Source organism: Musa acuminata, chromosome BXJ1-8 (genome assembly GCF_036884655.1).
Source record: "Musa acuminata AAA Group cultivar baxijiao chromosome BXJ1-8, Cavendish_Baxijiao_AAA, whole genome shotgun sequence".
Lineage (NCBI taxonomy): Eukaryota > Viridiplantae > Streptophyta > Magnoliopsida > Zingiberales > Musaceae > Musa > Musa acuminata.
The window spans coordinates 19,026,894-19,051,017 of NC_088334.1; the positions used below are offsets into that span (position 1 = coordinate 19,026,894).

Consider the following 24,124-nt stretch of genomic DNA (forward strand, 5'->3'; position numbering starts at 1 on the left):
AAATAAGCTATTCCAAGGCTCACTTACATAACGATAGTAGCTAAAGTTTGTTTGCTTAATACCCATCACTTACGTAAACTATCCCAAGGCTCCTAAGCTCGATAGTTGGGGGATCCTAAACTCGTATCAACCATAATATAAGCTTGATAGATGAGATTATCACTTTAAGATAATTAAAATATTATTTTAATATAAAAACAATAATTATTACGATAACGATAGTAGACAAAGATTGTTTGTTTAATACCCCATCACTTACATAAGCTGTCCCAAGGCTCAAAGCCAAAGAGTATGGAAGTACAAAAGTAAATCATAATTACTCCATCGAAAAGAGATGAATCATAATGAGACTCATCTTATAAGAGAGTTTAGATCGGTTTAAATCAACCAAATCTAATTTATTTCTCACAACTAATGTGGATCTTCAAATTTTGAAAAATATCTTAACTTGCTCTTCTTCCGGAATGATCATCTCCGAAGTCACTTAAGCTATGATAGTGGTCGCCGTAATAAGTCAATGGGTCATTGCTCCTCACTTCAGGCAAGGAGATATTTTCTCCTCCAACACTTTGACAAAGCTTAGAGCTCTCCTAACTCTAAAATTAGATCTCAAATTAATATAATATATTTTGATTAACTAATACAAAGAGAAGCGAGAATAAAAAAGGGATGAGGGTAGAATTTATGTTATTTAAATGATATTCACTCATAAAAATAATCAAATAAATTCAAGAATTAAATATAACCTCGATAGGAGCTATTCCCAATATCAAAAGTATTTTCACTACTAAAAGAGAGATGCAATGAAAATTATAGCCCAATAACAAAGGCATCTGTAAATATATATATGAGGTTACGTATATTGATATGACTACTTGATCATTCAATAATACATGGGAAGGACTGATTCACTCTCCCAATAAGCTTCAGCGTTGAAATTTTTGATTTGGAAATCCCTTAATTATCTTCTCTAGTAGATTAAAAGGTCAACAACTTATATGCTTTCATTAGTATGTGAAAGAGGTAGACGCTTAGAATCCAATCCTCTCCAAGTGAAAGGACTAAGGAGAAACTCACTAACCCCTTCAAAAGAGGATGACTTCGTAGGAACTACTCTATAGATGATAATTCTATCAGCTTTGCAGAGGCTATAAGGGTAGCCTATGAAGTACTCTCGAAACGATTGAGAGGTCAATGGAAGAAAAAGATATAGTAAAAGAAAGTGTATAGATCTTTATTTATGGTAGATTAAGCAAATAATGATCCCTAATCTTGATATATAAGAATGGATCAATGATTTAATTTCTAGTACCAAAGATGAAGCTAAGTAAATACCAAAACATGTGTTACCTCCCAAGGTTTAAGTGTGATTTGAATTGACAAAAGCAATTTGTTTGCATGAAAATATAAGATTTTCCTAAGGAGGTAAAATGTGAATTCATTTGTTTTATGTTGAAGTGAAGCTCAAATTCCTTTATCAACTAAGTGAAGAAAAAGATACTATTGCAGTAAAAATCAAAATATTGGATGAAATTATGCACCCATTAAATTATGTAACTTATATTCTGAAAATGATAAAGATTTTTATGGGACATCACAACTAGGATGATAAGTTTTGTTTGTGACACACATAATGATAGGTAATTCGTATTATTTTCATTATATAGATAATAAGATGGAGAGTTTGTGATCTCTCTCCTGAAACAAATATATCTATTGTGTAAATCAACCGATTCTTACAAAGCCTATGTTGTACTTAAAAGCCAATTGATTTTTCAGATATATTATAAAATATATAAAATGAAAAACAAATGCTGAGATTGCAAAGATTGATATGCACTTTTAAGCTCATAACTTGGCAAGTTTCCTTTGTGAACAAAGATTATGTATTCAAAAATTTTTACTTTAGTAAAAAATTTGAGACTATGTATTGATGAATATAGATAAAGAAATCACATCAATCTTGTGAGCGTTTTTGTCGAGTTTGTACGTTATCACTTTACTGATCTCGTGTTAGTAGCCTAAAATCCTTTTCAGGGCCCCCAAAGTTTTAATGATGAAAAATTCTCGATGATAGATTTGAAAGGATTTTGAAATTACAACTTGTTACTGTAATTCCTCAATATTTTTTCTTGATCCTCCTCTCTCCACGACAAACAATGTTAATTCCTCAATATTTTTCTCTCTTTCTCCTCAATTTTATTTATATTTAAATATATTTATCTTATATAAATATTATTATTATCAATTAAGTTTGATAATAATTTTATTTTTTTATTAAATTAATTAATTAAAAGGATATTAAAAAAATTCATGGATTCTCTACCCCCATCGAGGACTCCCCCATTCCCCGCCTCCCACCTCATCTAAATGGGGAATAAGGTGAGACCGAGGGATGAGACAAGGGAAGCATTACCCGCGGGTTTATAGGAATGTTTGATATAATGAATGGCAGGTGACGCCACCTGTTTGGTCGACTCAGCATTAATAACCTCATTCTTGTATTGTACGTCCCAAAAACAATGGTTAAATATGGTATTGTATCAAACTATTTAAACTGACTAAACCGACGTCTTAAATATAAAAATCTCTATTAAAACATCTAAATTGGTTAATACATTGTTGCATAAATAACAGATCTTAAGTTTGAATTCACATGTGAACAATATATTATTTGATGTAATAAACATTTATTTTAATTTTAAAAAAAAAAATACAAGTAATGCAAGAGATGCAAAGTCATTTATATGGTGGTTCCAATAACATCATCAGGTCCCAGAAAAGTCGATCAGCAAAAGCTACAGAACATATCTCACAAACACTAAAAGGTCGTTTACTTAAGAATGTGCCCATTGAAGAGCAACAGGTAGAGTAGTCAAACTTAAAACCAGGGAATAAAACAAAGATGAATATGGTACATACACAGCCTATGATGACAAATAGTTTTAATTTCAGACTAATTTACACCGAAACACCATAAGAGGATGCTTAAGGAATGTCACTAACTCTTTCCCGAATAGCTTGTAGACCTGCAAGTCAGACTTCAAGATATTATAGGATCCTGAGCCATTCACTGCACCAAAAAAAGAAATCGCCATCAAAAACATGTCACTTTTTCATTGTCATGGAACCAAATCTCCATTGTTTATAATGCACTCAAAAGGAAACCAAATATAACGACGATTAGGTAAAATATAAAAAAATAAGAATCATAAGGTAATTTCATATGGTCATTCATAACATGGACCACAGCGAGTATCAAAGCGATCACAGAGTAACCCAGCAAGAGAAACCCCTACTCCCAATTAACACCTAACAGTATACAAAGACATGACAAGTTTACTCTCATCCACCAATCTCTCCACCTGAGATATGGTATTTTTCTAACATGCTTTCATCAACTACTACGAACCAAACTCATCATAAGTGATATTTCATTGTTTCACAAATAAAACAGCATACCAAGTTTTGCATAATTTATCTTTTAGTAAAGATGGACAGCGTATCACAGATACATCCTTTTGCAAGTTTTATATGTTTCATACATTTGCAAAAATAGCAAGTAATTTCTGTGTACGAGGCAATTGCCAGTACCAAGGTCTGGATATTCAGTGTTATCAACATAATGGATTTTTGAAAGTCACCTAAAGCATCAATTTGTGATTTCTAATGGTTAGAATTTGATAATAAATAGAATCACGTAATGGTGACTTTACGGAAATAGGAGAGGAAAAACAGATTCTTTTTATTTGCAAGAGTTGCTTTAAAGCAAATTAGGAGCAAATAAAACAACTTTAAAAAATCTTTTGGAGATTTCACCTCAGATTTTTCTTAGTTTCTGAACAATTATATAATTGAGCAAGTCATGTATTAAGTAGTTATTTTCACTTTCTTGTGTTGCTGATGTTCTCACGATGTTCTTTCTTGGCTAAGTAAAAAGTAATAATAAGTCAAATTACCTAAAATTGACATTCCACAACACTAAGCTTTGATTCAAGGCAACAAAACTTATTAGCAACATCTGTCACTTTTATCACCTTTACAGGAGAATTAATGCAGAGATTAACAAAAAATCTTGAACTTAAAACATGCCCATAATTGAACTGACAAAAGAGGAAAAAGAAAAGAGTAAATACATAAAAGTGAATTGCCAAATCCAACCACAATGATATGCTTGACAAATTCATGAAGCTTATGATTGTCTTAACCAGCATAAGATGTCAAAATCTTATGGAAATCATATGTTATTAATAGTTTAATACACTCTACTGGTGTATCATTACAGGGTGGTACACACATCTATGCCCAGACCAGCATCCAGACATCCCCATTTTGCCTGGCCAAACAGATTGGAAGCTAGAAATTATCAGGCCAAAATATGTGTTTAGGGTAAGTTGCTCAAAACCAATTATTCTTAACCCATTTAATCTACAGGTGTCTTTGGTAACATGGATAAGTAATGAGAAATGCTGATTTTCACATTGATGTTTGGATAAGATAATCTTAATCACAGCTCTTTGCCAAACAGATTGAAATTCAGAAGTATCCTGGCGAAAACTAGTGTTCTGCCTAACATTGGTCAAAAACCAATCATTCTATCTACAAGTCTCAAAACTCGGTCTGATATCAATATTGATCCTCAGTCGGACCATACTGTCTCAAGTTGTGTAAAATGTTCAACAAATAATCTACAGAAATAATCTTTCCATCTTTCCTACATATCACTATCATTTTTTTTTCATACTCATGCATTCAATCTTACCTAAATCCCTGCTCTTTCTTCGGAGCCTTAGCAATTTGATATATATCTTTTTTTGTCCTTCGTACCTAACTTTATATCTTGCCAAACCGTCAGCACTTCTTTTGCCACTTATTTAGATTTTATATTTATTTTAAAGTTCTCATTTTTATCATGATCTTAGTAGTAATTGCTTTTTGAACTTCCTCGTACCACTACCAGGCTACACATCTACCTTTTGGTTACCCAAGAATCTCCTTTGTCGTGTTCCAAATTTTATTGATCATCATAGTCTATATGATATTTCTATTAGCTTCGTCAAAGTTCGTGACAGTATACCCAAGAATCTCCTTTTGGTTACTTGACACGTGTCATGTAGTGCAAACACTACACATAAACTATATCCATTCATTTTATATTAGCGTCTTACACCAATGATGGGCTACCAAATCATTCACATAAGGCCTCAATACATGTTATGTTGAGATCTGTCAAATCTGCTATGGTTTGACTTGTTGAGATCTGCCAAGATCTGTGGTGATTTTATTATTGACATACTACCTTATATGATAGATAGACTAGGATATGATTGTTGATTTATTCCTGATTTATTTGTTATATATTTCCTAAATTAGCACCTAGATCTATTTAGGTAGTTCTTTACTTTTTTTCTTTATTCTGGTTCGACTATATGTAAAAGTGAAACTCTCTTCTTCTATTGTCCTGTTCATGGTATCAAAGCAAGGTTTGGTTCTGTTTTTTTTTCTCTGTCGTATATGGTATACTGTCACGGACTTAGCTGGAATTGCCTAAGTCATGAGGCACCCTTACGGCAAAGACGCGAACTTAGCTTGTGTCGCCTAAGGCGCGAGGCACCCTTGCGGCAAAGACGCGAACTTAGCTTGCGTTGCCTAAGTCGCGCTTCGCCCTTGTGATTTGCGTCCGCAAAGATCAGCCCACTTGCAACCTCTCGCAGGTCCCGAAGGACTTGTAAAAGAGAAAGTTAATTAGTTCGAAGAACGAGCGACGGACAAGTCCTGACGTCTCGCGAAAAGGGGGAAGCTTTACAAGTAATTCAGCGAGCACCTTCCGTGCACAAGAGAAAAGAGGGAGAAGGGGAAAACAAGGACTTTAGAGGGTTGAACAAAACAGCTACAAGTCCACAAAAAGCTGCTCACCAAGTGCCGGGCACGACAACAAATTCCCATCAAGGTAACGTGCGAACTTGCGAAAGATTGTTCAACGCCCGACACTATACCGAAGCCCCATCCCCCATGGTGCCACCCGGGTGGTTCCAGGGTGCTGAGATGGCTGACGTTTCGTGTGCAGCAGTGGGCTGCAGAAAACAGCCCGTGGCACGCGAAAACGGAGCTGTTTTGGGCTGTTTTGGGGCTATTTTGCTCGGTTCGATGAGCAATCGCACTGTAGCATTGCAACTTGTTCGAACTTACATTTTTACAAGCAAAATGACTTAAAACTAAGACAAAACATGCTGCCAAGCAGCTGTACATGTAGATGAGAGCGACGAACAGTTCGTTGAACGGAGTTGTTGTGGGTGCACGACAATCCTTCGTGACATTCTCCCCCACTCAAGCTGTCGACACCCTCATCGACGCTTGTTGATAGTTGTTGATGATTGCTTCTTCATGTCGTAGGTCGTCTTCAGGCTCCCAACTGGTTTCAGTTCGAGGAAGCTTTCGCCACTTCACCAAGTACTCGGTCTGCTCAAGCTCCAGTGGGTAGCTTTATCTTGTGGTCCGCTAAAATGGTTTCAACTCGCTTCTCGTAGGAGGCTGTGGTGGGGGGTAGCCGAGTTGGAACACTACGGGAAACATCTTGAGGATCTGAGTAGTAAGCTTTCAAGTTGCTGGCGTGAAGAACATTGTGAATTTTGAACCACGCCGGCAGCTGCAACTTGTAGGAGACGTTGCCCACCCTACTAATAATTGAGAATGGCCCTTCATACTTGCGCACCAATCCTTTATGTACTTTGTTCCTAAAGAATTGGAGTGATGCAGGTTGGAGCTTGACCAACACCAAATCGCCGATCTTGAACTCTTGCGGTCGCCTTCCCAAGTCTGCCCACTTCTTCATTCATTTTGTCACCTTCTCCAAGTAAGTCCGCACAATACCTGCATTTCGGTGCCACTCCCTTGCAAAGTGGTAGGCTTACGGACTACTCCCAGTATACCCAATTACCATGGTGTGAGGAGTTGACGGTTGTTGCCCTGTAATGATCTCGAAGGGGCTCTTGTTGGACGCAGAGCTCCGCTGCAAGTTGTAGGAGAATTGGGCAATGTCCAACAACTTCATCCAATCTCGTTGGTTGGCACTCACGGAGTGCCAAAGATATTACTCTAGGAGCGAGTTTATCCTTTCAGTCTGGCCATCCGTCTGAGGGTGGAGGCTTGTGGAGAAGTATAACTTTGACCCCAACAATTTGAATAGCTCGGTCCAGAATCGTCCTAGGAACCGAGCGTCTCGATCATTGATGATATTGTGCAGGACTCCCCAATACTTCACAACATCCTTCATCATTAGCTTGGCTACCTCCTCTGCTGAACAGTGTAAGGGAGCAGCAATGAAAGTTGCATACTTAGAAAATCGATCGACCACCACGAGTATCGATCCGAGTCTCCCTACTACGGGCAAGCTTGATATGAAGTCCAAGGAAATGCTCTCCCACGACCTTTCTGGTACGGGCAACAGCTCCAAAAGTCCCTCCGGCTTCCGTTGCTCCACCTTATCTTGTTGGCAAGTGAGGCACGTTCGAACATATTCCTCTACATCAGTCCCCATCTTCGGCCAATAGAAGGCCCTCTCCAGGAATCGTTACACTCTCTTAAGAGTTCACGTCTCAGATTGTCCACTCGAGGAACATAGACCCTATTCCCTTTGGTGTAAACGAGTCCCTCCTGGACCCAAAACCGTCGTGCCTTACCTTCTTTAATGAGTTGTATCAGGGCTTCTGCCTGGGGATCACTGTACAGTCCATCCCTGATCCTAGAAAGGAAGTTGGAGTACAACTGACTTGCTTGGCCTCTGCCCTCCAATTGTACGGCATTCACACGCTCCACTTTCCGACTTAATGCATCGGCCACGACATTCGCCTTTCCGAGCTTATACTCCATTGCCATATCAAACTCAGTCAGGAAGTCTTGCCATCGTGCCTGCTTTGGGGAGAATTTCTTCTGAGTTTAGAAATAGCTCAAAGCGATATTGTCTGTCCTTAGAACAAATCGCGATCCAAGAAGGTAGTGTCACCAAACTCGTAGACAGTGGATCACCGCTGTCATCCCCTTCTCGTGCACCGGATACCGCCGCTCAATCTCGTTGAGTTTGCGGCTCTCGTAGGCCACCGGATGACCCTCCTACATGAGTACTCCCCCAATAGCGAAGTCTAAAGCATTTGTATGGACTTCGAAGGGCTCCCCATAGTCTGACAATTTTAGCACTGGTTCTTCCAACACAGCAGCCTTCAGATCTTGGAATGCAATTTCACATTTATCAGACCACCTCTAAGGCTGCTCCTTCTTCAGCAACTTCGTCAGTGGAGTTGCACACTTCGAATACCCCGTTATGAAGCGTCGATAGTAGTTGACGAAGCCAAGGAAGGATCTCAACTTTGGCACCTTTTTTGAAGTTCGCCATTCCACAACCACTTGCACCTTCGATTTGTCCATCCGAATGGAACCATCACCGATTCGATGCCCCAAGAATAAGATCTCCGTTTGAGCAAAGTAGCATTTCTCCCTTTTCACGAACAAAGTGTTCTCCCTGAGAATCTTGAAGATTGTCTGAAGGTGCTTGACATGCTCCTCGAGCGTTTAACTGTAGACGACGATATCGTCCAAGTAGATGACCACGAACTTATCCAAATACTCCTTGAATAGCTGGTTCATGAGAGTGCAGAACGTGGCCGGAGCATTGGTTAAGCCAAAAGGCATCACCAAGAACTCAAACGCTCCATACCTGGTCACGTAGGTAGTCTTTACTTCGTCACCTTCAGCAATGCGCAACTACCAATACCTCGACCGAAGGTCGAGTTTTGAGAAATACTTGGCTTTGCCCAACTGGTCGAACAAGTCCGCGATAAGCGGGATGGGATACTTGTTCTTTACCATCACTTTGTTGAGGCCTCGGTAATCGACGCATAGTCGGAAGCTCCCATCTTGTTTCTTCTGGAAGAGAACTGGAGCTCCGAATGGTGCTTTAGAGTTGCGGATGAGACCACCGCTTAGCAGTTCACCTAACTGCTTTCTGAGTTCTGCCAACTCTGGTGGGGGCATGCAATAGGGTGGTCTTGCTGGAGGCTTCACTCCCGGCTCCAGCTCGATGTTGTGATCCACGCCTTTGCGTGGCGGAAGAGTCTTTGGCAACTCGGGTGGCATAACGTCAGTGAACTCTTTCAGGACGTTCACCACCACAACAGGCTCATGAATAGCCTTCTCGTCGAGTGGCTCTAGCTTCATAGCAGCCACGAATGTTAATTCACCTTTTCGCACCCCTTTCTTCAGTTGTAATGCCGATATATGTTGGGGTTCCCTGGCTCCTCTCTGAGAGACGGGAACCACACAGGGGTCGTCACCTCCCATCACATATAGGGAGTTAAGGAACGGCATTGGCACCAACTTGGCCACGTGCATAAATTTCATTCTAAGAATCACTTGGAAGTCATCCAATGGCACCACCATCATGTTTGTGCTCCCGCTCCATGTTCCGATCTTGATGGGAACTCCCTTTGCCAACCCGGATATTTGCTTGGCCTTCGAGTTCACCGCCTTCATTCGACTTAGGCTCTTCTCTAAGATCAACCCAAGTCACTTTGCTTCTCGATCGGCGATAAAGTTGTGGGTAGCACTCGTGTCCACCATTGCACGAGTTGTTTGGCCATTGAGCTTGATGTCTACGTACATCAGCTCACCACTTCCTGCTTTTTGTAGCCTTGTCTTCGTGTTCTCCCCCACTTGACCCCGCATGGCGTTCAACAAACGCATTACTCCCATCCGGGGTCCTTGCGACTCCTCACCGTCGCTGCTGGATTCAGAACTACTAGAACTAAGAGCGAAAGCCTTGCCCTTGTCCAATCTGGGGGGGTGTATGGAAGCTGTTAAAGCATTGAGTGCATGTTTTTGTGGGCACTCCCTTACCATATGCGGCCCTCGGCACAAGAAGCACCCGCCAGGTTTTGGGGCCTTGCCTTTCGGGCTTGGCCCTTTGTGGGAACTCTTCTTCCTTTGTTCGCCCCCGAGCTCCTTCCCTCGAGAATATTTTGGAGGGCGATTGCCTGAAGATTGTTTCCTTCTTCCCAGTCTTTAGAGGAAACAAAGTCAGTGAGTCTTTCTGCGGCAGCAATTGCCTCGATCACATCAGCGACATTCTTTCGATGTAGTTCTTGTTGAGCCCATGACTTCAAACTATCAAAGAAGCCGAACAGCTTATCCTTCTCGGACATGTCCTGTATGTCCAGCATTAGCGCAGAAAATTGCTTCACGTAGTCTCGAATGGAAGTACTCTGGCGGAGTTGTCTCAACTTCCTTCTTATGACGAACTCTGTGTTCTCCGGTAGGAACTGAGTTCTTAACTCCCGCTTCAAGTCCTCCCATGTGTCAATTCGACACCGACCTTGTTGGATCTCCTCCCAACGGGTTCGCCACCAAAGTTTTGCATCTCTGTTCAGATACATTGTTGCTATAGAAACTTTGGTTTCTTCAGAATCAGGCCTCGTAGCTCGAAAGCATCGTTCCATGTCGAACAGGAAATTCTCGAGCTCTTTGGCATCTCTGGCCCCTCCATAACCATGAGGCTCGAGTGCCCTCAAGTTTTGTGACGGCGCAACGCGGGTGTTGCTTCCTCCCGCATTTAGTACTCTTGTGAGCATGGTCACCCTTGAAGTGAGTTCCGCCACAACTTCCTGTAGGTGTTGCACAGTCTTTGGTATCATCTGACAATCGGTCGACTAGGGCCTCAACCTTGTCGATCCGGAACTCCGCTTCTTCTTGCGAGCTCTTTACCCCAACAAGCCTTCGTTGGCCATGGTAGAGTTCCTCCAAGCTCGCTTCAAGAACATCCAAACGGGTTTCAACCGTTATGAGTCTCTCCTTGTGACTCTTTTTACCCATTGGCACTCCAGATTGTGCTTCCTCCACTCGTAGAGAGTAGCCAACTTCTCGCTCATCATGTTCGTTGTCGCGCTCCTCTTGAGCGGCTCCAACAGCATGAGAGCGAGTGTGCACTTGCAGCCCTCTTGCGGCTGCTTGGGGCAAGGGTCCGGCTTGCCCCGTCTTGCTTGATTCGCCACGATGCTTTGCCATGGCAAAGTTGCGAAGTTCCTTCGTTGCTCGCTCGACATGCTTGCCCGCTCTGATATCACAATGTCACGGACCTAGCTGGAATTGCCTAAGTCGTGAGGCACCCTTGCGGCAAAGACGTGAACTTAGCTTGTGTTGCCTAAGTCGCGAGGCACCCTTACAGCAAAGACGCGAACTTAGCTTGCATTGCCTAAGTCACGCTTCGCCCTTGCGATTTGCGTCCGCAAAGATCAGCCCACTTGCAACCTCTCGCAGGTCCCGAAGGACTTGTAAAAGAGAAAGTTGATTAGTTCGAAGAACGAGCGACGGACAAGTCCCAACGTCTCGCGAAAAGGGGGAAGCTTTACAAGCAATTCAGCGAGCACCTTGCGTGCACAAGAGAAAAGAGGGAGAGGGGGAAAACAAGGACTTTAGAGGGTTGAACGAACAGCTGCAAGTCCACAAACAACTACTCACCGGGTGTCGGGCGCGACAACAAGTTCCCGTCAAGGTAACGTGCGAACTTGCGAAAGATTGTTCAACGCCCGACACTAAACCGAAGCCCCATCCCCCATGGTGCCACCCGGGTGGTTCCAGGGTGCTGAGATGGTTGATGTTTCGCATGCAGCAGCGGGCTGTAGAAAACAACCCGTGGCATGCGAAAACGGAGCTGTTTTGGGGCTGTTTTGCTCGGTTCGGTGAGCGGTCACACTGTAGTGCTGCAACTTATTCGAACTTACATTTTTACAAGTAAAAAGACTTAAAACCAAGACAAAACATGCTGCCAAGCACCTGTACATGTAGATGAGAGCGACGAACGGTTCGTTGAACGGAGTTGTTGTGGGTGCGCAACGACCGTTCGTGACAATACGGCAGAAATGTTTTTCTCTTGGCCTTCATTGCTAAAAGCCCTCTCTGGTGACTCTTCTTGTTTCTAGCCATGTCAGAAACTCCTAAGTTTGTTTCTAATCTTCTTAAACGTGTCCACACTCATTCTTCCCTTCAATTTGAGAGTCATACCCTTCAGAACTCTACCGTTAAACTAAGTAGGAGAAATTTTATAGAGTGGTCACAATCCATGAAGATGTCTCTAATGAGTAAAGGAAAGTTCAAATATGTGAATGGGGTTGCAAAGGCACCAACCTTGGAAGATGCTTCATACAAAACTTGGGAGATCAAGAACATGATGGTAATGTCGTGGCTGCTTCACTCCATGCAACCAGAAATCAACAAGACGTAACTTCTTCATTCTATGGCTAAATAAATTTGGGATACTATCAATAAAACCTACTCCAAAGTAGGTTTTACTTCTCAGATTTTTCAAATCAAAAGACAAATTCAAAAGATGAAGCAAGGTACATCAAGTGTCACAGATTACTACAACAATCTGCGAGGTCTATTGGCTGAATTAGACATATATCAAATACTGGAGATGGAATCTGCTGCCGACACTAAAAGGCTGAGAAACTTGCTGGAGATGGAGAGGGTATTTCAATTCTTATTGGGGTTGAATTCTGAATTTGATTAGGTATGTGATCGTGTTCTTAATAGAGAACCTTTTCTTGATCTTATAAAGCATTTACCCCAGTTTGAAGTGCTGAAAGACAATACGAACTGCTAACCAGTAAAGAGGCAGATTATAGCAAGTACATAGTGGAAAATTCTGTCTTGACAGGCTCAAATATACTTCCCAATGCCGAACACAACAAGAAAGATGGGAGATGGTGTGATTATTGCAAGAAACCAAATCACACCAAGGAGACATGCTAGAAACTGTACAGTAAACCTCAAAACTGGAAAAATAATAAGAGCAACGATAAAGGGTTTAAAGGAATGCAGGGAAGATTCAAGACACCTTTGTTCAGTAAGAAACAGCTTGAACATCTGTATGGACTTCTTAACCAATCTCAATCTCAAGGTATGCAATTTCGTACCGTACCGGACTTTCGACGTTTGCTCGGTACGGTACGAAACTGTATAGCGAGCGGGATACCGTTCGGTATACCATGTTCAAACTACCAATCCAGTAACGTCGCCTGTTATAAAATATTTATATATATTAATTTATAATTTTTTATAATTTTTTTTTTGTTTCACCCAGTAACGGGCGATCCGTGTACTGGTAAGCTGACAGACCGGTACGTACCACCCGTACCGGACAGTATTATTCGAAATTGCATACCTTGTTCAAACTACCAATCCATCTCCTACGTGTTCCCTTGCAATACAAGGCAATATTCCTACTGCCCTCCACATCCTCTAACCAAGCACTTTGGATAGTTGATTTGGGTGCTAGTGATCATATGACCAACTTTTCTCGCATGTTCTCCTCCTATATACTCCACGTCCTGGAAACCTTAAAGTTTGTATTGCTGGTGGATCTTTGTTTCCAGTTGCAGGAAAAAGTTATGTTGTTCTCTCAAATAATCTAATTCTAAACCATGTTCTGTATGTTCCTAACCTATCCTTGAATCTCTTATCCATAAGCAAACTCACTAAAAAGTAAATATTCAAATTGTGTGGCTAAATTCTTTCCATCTCATGCTAGAGAGGTTGATCAACTCTATTACTTTGAAGGTGATGCTTCCTTGGATGGACAAGCTCAAGCTGTAGGCAACTTCTCTTCCCTTTTTGATACAGATGAAATAATGTTATGGCACTATAGACTAAACCATCCTAGTTTCAAGTACTTGACTTTGTTTTTTAAGAATAAGAACATCTCTCAATTTCACTGTGAAATCTACTTGCCAAACATCAACATGTCATATCCCCTTCACCAGCCATACAAACAGTCCCAACCTTTTTACTTAATACATAATGACATTTGGAATCCTTCAAAAGTCAAAAACATCACCGGGACTAGGTGGTTTATAACCTTTATTGATGATCATACTAGAGTGTGTTGGGTATATTTGTTAAAAGAAAATTCTGAAATTGCTATAGTGTTTCAAAACTTCTATAACATGGTCAACACCTAATTCCATGCCCAAATACAAATCCTTAGAACTGATAATGGAGGTGAATACTTCAAATTCAATCTTAAAACCTTCCTAATGGAAAAGGGAGTTATCCATCAAACATTTTGTGTTAATACACTCTAACAAAATGGAACTGCTGAAAGGAAAAACTGCCATCTACCATAGGTAGCTTAGGCTATTATGTTTACTATAGAATGCCAACCCGAGTACATAATTCTGAGAAACTTCTAAACATCCTTCTACAAACCTATCCACAAACCCAAATCTTTAGTAATTTGTCGGTGTTTAGTTGTGTAGCATTTGTTCATATGCATAGTCATAACCGCACAAAATTTGATCCATGAGCAAAAAATATATTTTCCTAGGCTTCTCAACAACTCTAAAGAGAATGCTTTGATCCTCTTATAAAACAGTTCTATGTAAGTATAGATGTCACCTTTTTTGAAAATCAACTTTATTTCTCCCAAACTTCTCTTCGGGGGGAGAATCATACGGAAGAAAAGTTTTAGGAAACTATTATAACCCTACCTATGAATTCTCTGTCTGAATTCAATCCTATTGCAGGTACATCTCCTCATAATTCACCTTCTAAATTCAAATCCATTCCTCTCCCAATTCTACCTTCTCAGCCACAACCTATCCCTTGTACCGCCAATCCAATGTTGCAACCTCAATCTATTGTACTAGAAGCCTAGAACATGAAAAATCTGATAAAGGGGGAAACTTAGCAACTAATAAATAGCAATCAAAGCTATGTGTCTATACAAGGACAAGGTTTAGGGTAACAACCACATAATACCTACCAAGAGTCAGCTCTGAGTGCAACTGATCATGAAACTTCAGGTACTCCAAAGTCAAGGTTTGCAATACCGTACCGTACCAGTGGTTCGAGATTGGCTCGGTATGGTACGGTACCGGTATACCGAACAATTTTATATATTTTCTTCATTACTGTAGCACTGTAGCACTGTAGCACTGCTACAATATAATGCTGTAGCATTGTAGCGGTATCGGGCGATCCGCGTACCGGTATGCCGTCGGACAGGTACATACCGCCCGTACCGGGTGGTACCATTCAATACTGCATACCATGCTCCAAACCATTCTTTACGCCTAGAACCCTGCGAATTTCAAGATCTTAATGTTCCCATTGCTCTTAGAAGAGGAACGAGGTCATGTACTATTCATCCTATTTCCAATTTTGTGTCATATCACATATTGTCCTCTTTCAGATCCTTCATTTCTAACTCGTCAAACACAGATATTCCTAAGTCTATTCAAGAAGCTTTAGCTGTACCTGAGTGGAAAAAGGTTGTGTTCGAGGAGATAAGGGCATTGGAGTAGAATGACAATTGGGAACTTGTAAATTTACCCAAAGGAAATAGACTTGTTGGTTGTAAATGGGTGTTCACAGGAAAATATAAAGTTGGCAGGTAAATTGAGAGATACAAAGCTAGTGGCTAACGGATACACTCAAACATTTGGGATAGATTATTAAGAGACTTTTGCACATGTGGCAGAGAAGAACAGCGTCCGAATCCTGTTGTGTCTTGTAGCAATTTTTGTCTAGCCTCTACAATAGTTAAATCATAAATGTGAAGAACGCCTTCTTCAATGGTGAACTAGAAGAGGAAGTCTACATGAATCTACCTCCAAGTTTTGAAGGAACATTAGCATTTGACAGAAGTCCGCAAGCTGAACAGGTCACTCTATGGATTAAAACAATCTCCTAGAGTATGATTTGATAGATTTACTAAGGCCATAAAGAGCTATGGATATTTGTAAAGTTAGGCAGATTACACCATGTTTTATAAGAATGCTGGCAGTGGAAAGGTCTCAATACTCATTGTGTTCGTGGATAACATTATCCTAGTAGGTGACGATCTTGTTGAACAAGAGAAACTAAAAACCTTCCTAGCCAAAGAGTTTGAAATCAAAGATTTTAGAACATTATGGTACTTCTTGGACCAGAACCAAGGAGGGGATCTCACTGTCACAAAGGAAGTATACAGATTTACTTGTGGAAACTGGTATGTTGGGTTGCAAACCATCTAAACACCTATTGACCCCAACCACAAGCTAAGTGCAAACACAAGTAGTGAGGTGGATAAGGGACAATATCAATGTTTGGTTGGAAAATTAATTTATTTGTCACATACTGGACCAAACATTGCCTTCGCTGTTAGTGTTACAAGTCAATCTATGCACTCACCTAATGAAGAACATAAGAGGGTTGTCATTAGAATTCTTCAATATCTCATACGAACTCCAGGCAACGTGTTGATGTTTAAGAAGAGGGATAATATGTATGTTGAAGCATACACAGATGCTGATTGGACCAACAATATAGATGATAGAAGATCTACATCTGGATATTGTACTTTCAAAGGGGAAATTTTGGTGACTTCGAAGAGGAAAAAACAGAATGTAGTGGCTAGAAGTAGTGTTGAAGCTGAATTTCACGCTATCGAACAAGGAATATGTGAACTCCTTTGGGTAAAAAAAACTTCTAGATGAGTTAAGAGTTTCTTGGAACCAACCAAGGAACTAATATTCAGATAACAAGACAGCAATTAGTATCTCTTACAACCTAGTGCATCATGATAGAACAAAGCAAATTGAGGTCGATCGACATTTTATTAAAGAGAAGTTAGATGGACTGTTTTGTATTCCATTTATCCCTATCAAACAGCAAAGGGACATCAAAAACAGCAATTTGATCACTTAACTAGCAAGCTGGGGATGTTGAATATCTTCGAGCCTACTTGAGGGTGAATGTTCAGATCTGTCAAATCTGCTGTGATTTGATTTGTTAAGATCTGTGGTGATTTAATTATTGACAGACTACCTTATTTGATGTGATAGACTATGATGTGTTTGTTGATTCAGTCCTAACTTATTTGCTGTATATTTCCTATATTAGCACGTAAATCTATTTAGGTAGTTCTTTCCTTTTTTTTCTTTTCTCTAAGTTCGACTATATGTATGTCATCCTGTATACAAGTAGCAATATAGAAAAGTAAAACTCTCTTCTTCTATTGTCCCATTCATGTTAAATATTAACAATATATAATAATCAGCACTTTTGAGTTACTACTTAATGTCAGTGGCGAGCAGCCAGGTAAATGAGGAATCCACCAATGCAAGGTCTAGACAAAAATTGTTGTAGGCAAACTTATACCTGCAAAGAAATCCATCCTTTCTAGGTCTCAACCTTGGTCAACCAAATGACGCAGGATAATTCACTATGATGCCAAGGCTTGCCCTCTTAACTGACCCCTTAATGTTTTATATATATTTACGAGACTTTTTTCTATCTTTCCTAGTAGCTCCGCACGAATTTAACCTAAGAAGACTTTACTAGAAACAATAAATAAAGATTTAAATGCTATTAATTTAACTACAGATATCATTTTGTACAAGTCTCAATGATTGCCATTGTGTTGCACCACCATTACCTGAGGTAATAGGAAGATACAAGTTTATATTTTGTGCATTGTGTAGGTGAAATCTACTATTGAATTACACAAATAACTAGTGAGTTGAATACAATATTAATTACTCATAAAAATTAATAAGAAATATCCTTTAATGATCATCAGTAAAAATGCCTATCAATTGTTGTAGTTATACTAAAACGTGATCTGCACATTTTTCCAATTAAAAAGATCAATCTTTTATCCATTTGATGCCCTCAAATTTCATAATTTATAAACTCAAGAAAAGTTGTCAACCGGTGCTTCTTTGATTTGCTTCCTTTATTAATATTTTTATTATATAAATCATTTAACAAATGGGGAGGTTTATGCAAAATCTTTTTTTTGTTATTTAAAGTGAAAATAAGACTTTTAGCAAAAGAAAAAGAAAAGAAACAAAAGGGTGTAAATATTAGTGAAAATTCAATTTATAATTGACAATAAACTATAAAATGCAGCATGAGTTGTTTTTACAAAAAAACAAAGATCATCGTTTTGCCCAGTCCGGTATGAAACAAGCAACATGTACCAGTCCGAGTGCTAACCAGTATGTAGACCCACCGCGATCCGATCCGCCGCATAAGAGAAGTGGGAAACCCTAATTCCCACTTCTCACAAGAGTGTCGCCTCCGCCTTCGTAGGGCTCACGAGCATCGCTTCCGATGTTGCAATCGATGCTTCTCACACAGGCGACTACCAGACTAGGGTACGGTTGCGATATCACTACACACCGCCACGTCTCAAGTAAGCCTTTCTCCTCTTCCACGTCTTCCTCCTCCGTCGCTTCCTCTTCTTCCCTCTTTCTTCCTCCACCGTCCCTTCCTCTTTTTCCTTTTTACTTCCTCCCCAAAATATCAATACTTACCGATGTACCATGTGTTGATACACCGATACAGATCGATACATACCAACCCAACGAATTTCTAAGTCGGGTCCAATACCCAGAAAAAATAATAACATATACAAAAGGCTCTCTAATTGCAAAAGCAAAAACAAACAACAAAAAAGATGTGGCATGTTGAACATAATGTATTCAATCAATAATATTGAAAGGAATGTAGCCTTAAATGTATAATATAAAGACATTAAATTTAAAAATATTATAAAATAATAGATAACATATATATACGAAAGTAGAATGGAAAAAACAACAAATGAAATATGAAAATCTTAGGTCAAAAGCCTCTTATTTTACTATAAAGAAAGCAACATAATCAACAAACAATGTCACAGAAAATCAATTAGAATAATTTTAATAGCACCTTCCCACCACCTCCTATTTGGTTCTTCATTCTTTTACTCAATGTTTGTACGTACCACTCAATACAGTATGATAATGGGTGGTACGTATTCAATTTGACAGGTAACCGAAACACAAACCGCCCTATACTAGGCGATTTTTATTAAGGGGTAACATATCAGGCGATACGAGGGTATATACTAGGCAGCAAAGTCAAAACTCAATCATTACTAACCTATACCGATCAATAACGATCGGATTTCAATCAATTTCGATTGACGACCTAGATCTAGATGTTTCCAATGGTCAATTTGACCATTGGCAGCATTTGAAAGGGGTTTTAACTTTCCTGCCCCTCTTTCAATCTCTTTCACTCTGACACTCTTAACTTATTCTCACTCACATCTCACTCTTTCTCACATTTCATATTCTTCAACTCAAGCAAAGGTACCATTTGTGGATTACTCTAATTTAAGAGGTTTAAGCAAAATTCGCACAAGGAGCCAAAGGAACCAAAGATCGATCCCCTTCGACCTCCAATACTACAACGAAGATTCACAACTGATGTTGGAGTGGGTCGAAACAACAGAGAGCCAAGAGAATCCTTTACTTGATGAAGCGAGAGATCCTCCACGTCCTTCTCGTTTTATCATAGAGGCAAAAAAAAAAGGAACAACATCCCCCAATAGGAGGAAGATCCCCCTCAGTCAAAACATGGCAAAAGGAGCCGGACAATCTCAAGTCAGACTGCTCGAGGTCATGACACCCAACAATCACAATCGTTCACTTAATGTGCAAAGGTAAAGGGGAAGACAGTAGCATCAGCCAAACCATTAGAAAGAATTGAGTCGGCCAACAAGACACCTTCTCAATCACTCCAGCAGCCCACTCGAACAATAAACATACCAACAACGTGTACAGCAATGCCTCGACCAACGATGATAGCAGCGACGACAAGGAGTGGATGGTTTCACCTACTCAATTTCAAGGTGGTGCATGGATTGACGAGCAGCATTTTATGCATGCCACACAAGATTCGAATCATAGAACTTGCGAAGGTAGTCATCATGTTTACACGAAAAGGAGAAGGGAAGATAGTCAATGATTTTGAGCAGATGCAACAGAGCCTATACGATGTATACACAAAACGAAGTTCGTTGTATTCCTATTTCCTAGTCATCGTATTATGGAGACTCTTATGATCAACAAAAAATACGATGATAGTTGGTCATTCTCTTTTGAGGCTGATCGATCTGATAATACGAAGTAGTAAGTCAATGGCAAAAATAGAAGTTCTGACGTTCTCCAACCTTCGCACCAATACATGTCATAATCATACTTGTCTTAGGAGCCATCTTGAACACATGTTTTATCAGGCTACAAATGTCACTACATTGATGCACCAGTGACATCCGGTCTATCAGCATACCATGTTGTGGGAGCAATTTCAGGATTGGATCTGACAAGCATACCCTACTGATATACAAATACATAGAATCAACGATCCCGATCCACCACCAATGGAGTCCTACATTCATTTTGGTGGTAGAACCAAGTATACCCATCGATCGATCCAATTTTTACTTGATTCATTGGAATCTTAAAGTTTCAACTTGTAATCTCACAACTCAAGTCATATCTTTGTAAATAATTCAATAATGGAAGAGCAACTCCGAACATGCCGCAAAGTTGCTCCTCGAAGCCCGAAAAAGATCTATCATTATCCCTTCATAATTTGGATGATTTTGTATGAAATTAAGCTAAACTTACATTTATTTCCAAATAAAAATCCCTAATCTATTATTTTTCTTAATTTTTAGGTTTTTTATTTTTTTGTGCCATTGACACACCGTACGGTACCGACACATAGTACGTCAGTATGAGGTGATACATGTCGTGTCACATGCCAATCGACATGAGAAGTCGAACCTTGCTTTTGCTTACACATTGTGAGTATAATTTAAATGTATTAACAACCAAAACCTTTGTAAATAGTTAATATTAAAAACTTAAATAAAACAAAATTTAAAATTAATGCATAATTGAACTAAAAGCAAAAAAGAAAATAGCAAAAGTCAAACAAAATAATAAAATAAATATTGATAAAAAATAAAATTATAAAATTATTATATATAAAAGAGAACCAAAAACTAGTGGTAAAATAATAAAACATATAAACGATATTAAAAATCAAAAACAAAATGTTAGAAATTAAATAAAATAAAAAGTCTCTACAAATTCCGAAGATAATTGAACAAATAAAGGGAGGAGAAGAAAAAATCTAAATATTAATGTGTGTCACGTATTAACTAGTATGTACATATCAACATCATACCCGATTAGTAAATCTAATAAAAATAATATATATATATTCTTATATCTCGTCAAAACAACCACAAATGTCATAATTTTAACCTAACAAATTTTCACGGGAACTTAAGAGTCTAGTGCATTAGTTCTCGATTCTCGCACTTCTTTTTCTTTGCAACCAGCTTCTCCCTTGCCAATGCACAATAACTCCCTTGACTTGTTGAAACTTTTTGAATAATCAAAGTGAGAATCACCCATGACACTTTTCTATTTGGACTGTTAATATGGATAACTTTATTTTAATCTTTAATTAGATTGATAAATCCTGGTTCTTATAAAATTCTTATATTTTAACATAAATTGTTCGTTTTGCACTATCATACATTCTACAATGTTCTTAATGTCAATAAAACAGGAAAAAAAATAACAAAAAAAGTAAAGAGAAAAAAGAAAGAAAAAGAAATGCAAAGAGAAGAGACATTTTAAACAATGAAAGCCTTAAAACTAGTTATCATAAAGTGACAAGTTTTCCTAAATCCATAAATTTAGGAAAATAGGAATACATATCTTTCAGCCTTCTCAAGCTTTAGGGGAAGCAAGAAATATATACTCTGGATATCAGAAAACTCCAATTTTACTTAAATAAGAGAGCATAACATTTATTTTCTTATGACTTCTATAAGATATTTTGTGATTGATAAATGGTGAAATTGGGATTCAATAGCAGGACTATTCTACAGATGTTCTTTTGAGATGATCCAAAAATCTGTACTAAAAATATTAGAGCCACATGGGAAGCAAACCTTACTTCTCAGTGATTTCATTTTTTCCAAAGATTTTAGGGGGACTTTAAATTAATTTCCGAGGAACACCATTATAATTAGTAATCTAGTAGGAATCTATTACCCTTGTCCTAGTAAGGTGATCAATATAGAAACAAGAGAAGGGGAACTACAATATCGCCTTAGAGACAGAGAGAGAATGGGAGCTACATGATCAACAACTATAACATTGTCATGCAATGAGGATGCCACAACTATGCCCAAGGGCATCATAAGAACAGTGGCTTACATCAATAAGTATATAAGTTGGTGAATTCCTCCTTAAAAGCCATAAAAAAAATCATCCATATTGAACAGAATCCTAAATTTGTTGCAACCATCATTATCACAAGTATCCCTGGAGGTGCTACAAACAACAAAGCCTGTTGTAGAACTGAGGCAAGGCTACGATCTTCAATTATACGAGCAAGGCTGCCATGAGAAGTATTGATAGCCCCACCATCATATTACTAGGCCTTAGCATCATTGCACCTTGCAATGATTGCACAATTTACAATACTCTTTCCACATCCTTACATGTCGGTAGTTGTATTAATTGCACCTATTTGCTCTCAAATGAGTGCACAATGCTCTACAGTAAGCAGATATGACAATATATATTTGTTAACACACTCGATAGTTCATAATGATCAAACCTAATTATGATAATCTTCAAGCTAGACAATCCCAGTTTGAAGAGTCCTCACCACATTGATTGGCATCTTCAATGTATCCTTATAGCAAATAAATTTACTGTGAACAAATTGCTCCTACAAGCAGATAAACTAGTACCTCAGAAACATCAAGAGGAACCTTCTACTGCTAGTCTCTTATAATTTTTGTGACATAAATGGGCCAATTTCAAAAAAATTAACTCAAAAAAGGTCCCAAATGTGTTTAGAATCCATTTACAAACAAATAAGTCACACTAATGTTAATTGAAACCACATTAATCCTTAGAGTTTTAACATTTATGGCTTCAAGCATTTTTTGTCATTTATCTCCGATACAAGATGAATTCCTCTTGATTCAAAGAACCAACAAACAATGCACTATATGTTTTTGACATAAGATGAAGTTTCTCATGAAAATCATCTCAATGTTTCCACATAAGATGGTGAATTTTAAGAACAAGGTGGGATAAAGCTTGCATACACTTCCATTAGTTGCATAATTAACTCATTGCTTCTTTTCAGATACTCCAGTGTAAATCTAGTTAAAAATGAAAAAAAAATGCAGAACCATGGAATGGCACCATGTTTGAATGGGGCCACAAGGCAATTCATGCTAAAACACTAAAAATCTTCTCTATAATGTTGGAGAAAGTTCATAAGTGATTACTAATATAAACAACAGTATGCTCAAAACTGCATAACGACACCTATTTTAAGCAAGTGAACCTAAAATAGTAAAAGAAAATCACAACAGTTGCTATAAGATCAAAAAGATGAACTTATCAAGAATTATTTAAAAGAAGACAGGAAGAAGTTGAATATCAGTCCTTTAAATGGTTATAACTGTTTTCCCTGAGAGAGTTATACCAGAAGGTTTGGTACCTAAAATTCAAGCCAAAAACCAGTGGGCATTTATAAGATAATAAATTTATTCAAATTTACTCATTTGGCACCATGTAAATTGACATTGATCAGGGGCAGTTAGCACATTGATGATTTTAGATCCATTAGCCTCCAAATACAAACAAATAGCAAACATATACCTATATAGTTATAAATGTAATTCTGTATGTAAGAATATATATCAGTCATATGACAAATAAAAACAAGTCCCTTCAGGAAAGGCATTAAGTGCTACGGAAAAACAAGAATGATCTTAATCTAGTTTAGTAACAACTAAAACGATGAAAATCATGTAACAAAAAAAGAACTAAAATCTTTCAGTTTAATGCAACAGCATGAATCTGAAAAGTACATTGAAATCATCTGAAGTTCTCACTAAGAACAGAAAAAAAAAGTAAAGTACCTGAGGTTGCAAATAGCTCATGCCTTGAGTAAAAGTTCCTTGGTGACCCATCTATTTATGTCATTGAGAAATATGTTAAATTGTGGAACCAGTATCAGGAAATTTCCAGATCTAATGTCAAATGCAAAATAAAAGAAAAATCAGTACTACCCCTTGGGATATTGGACCGGGTTGAGTTCCACCATGAGAACTAGCTGTATCCTGTTTAACAGAGCTGTCTCCACCTTTGGCAGACACCTTATTGTCACCCTGTCAACACAATTAAAAAATTTATAGAAAAAAAGAAAGAGC

The 24,124-nt window shown here is 38.6% G+C and overlaps 1 long non-coding RNA gene across 1 annotated transcript; it reads right to left on the reverse strand.

The window, feature by feature from the left end:
- Positions 1-2,808: 2,808 nt before the first annotated feature.
- LOC135587657 (uncharacterized) lies at positions 2,809-24,124 on the reverse strand. Its single transcript, XR_010475939.1, has 3 exons — positions 23,984-24,124; positions 23,834-23,884; positions 2,809-3,073 (listed from the first exon to the last, which is right to left on the reverse strand). It is a non-coding gene; the product is annotated as an uncharacterized LOC135587657 (long non-coding RNA).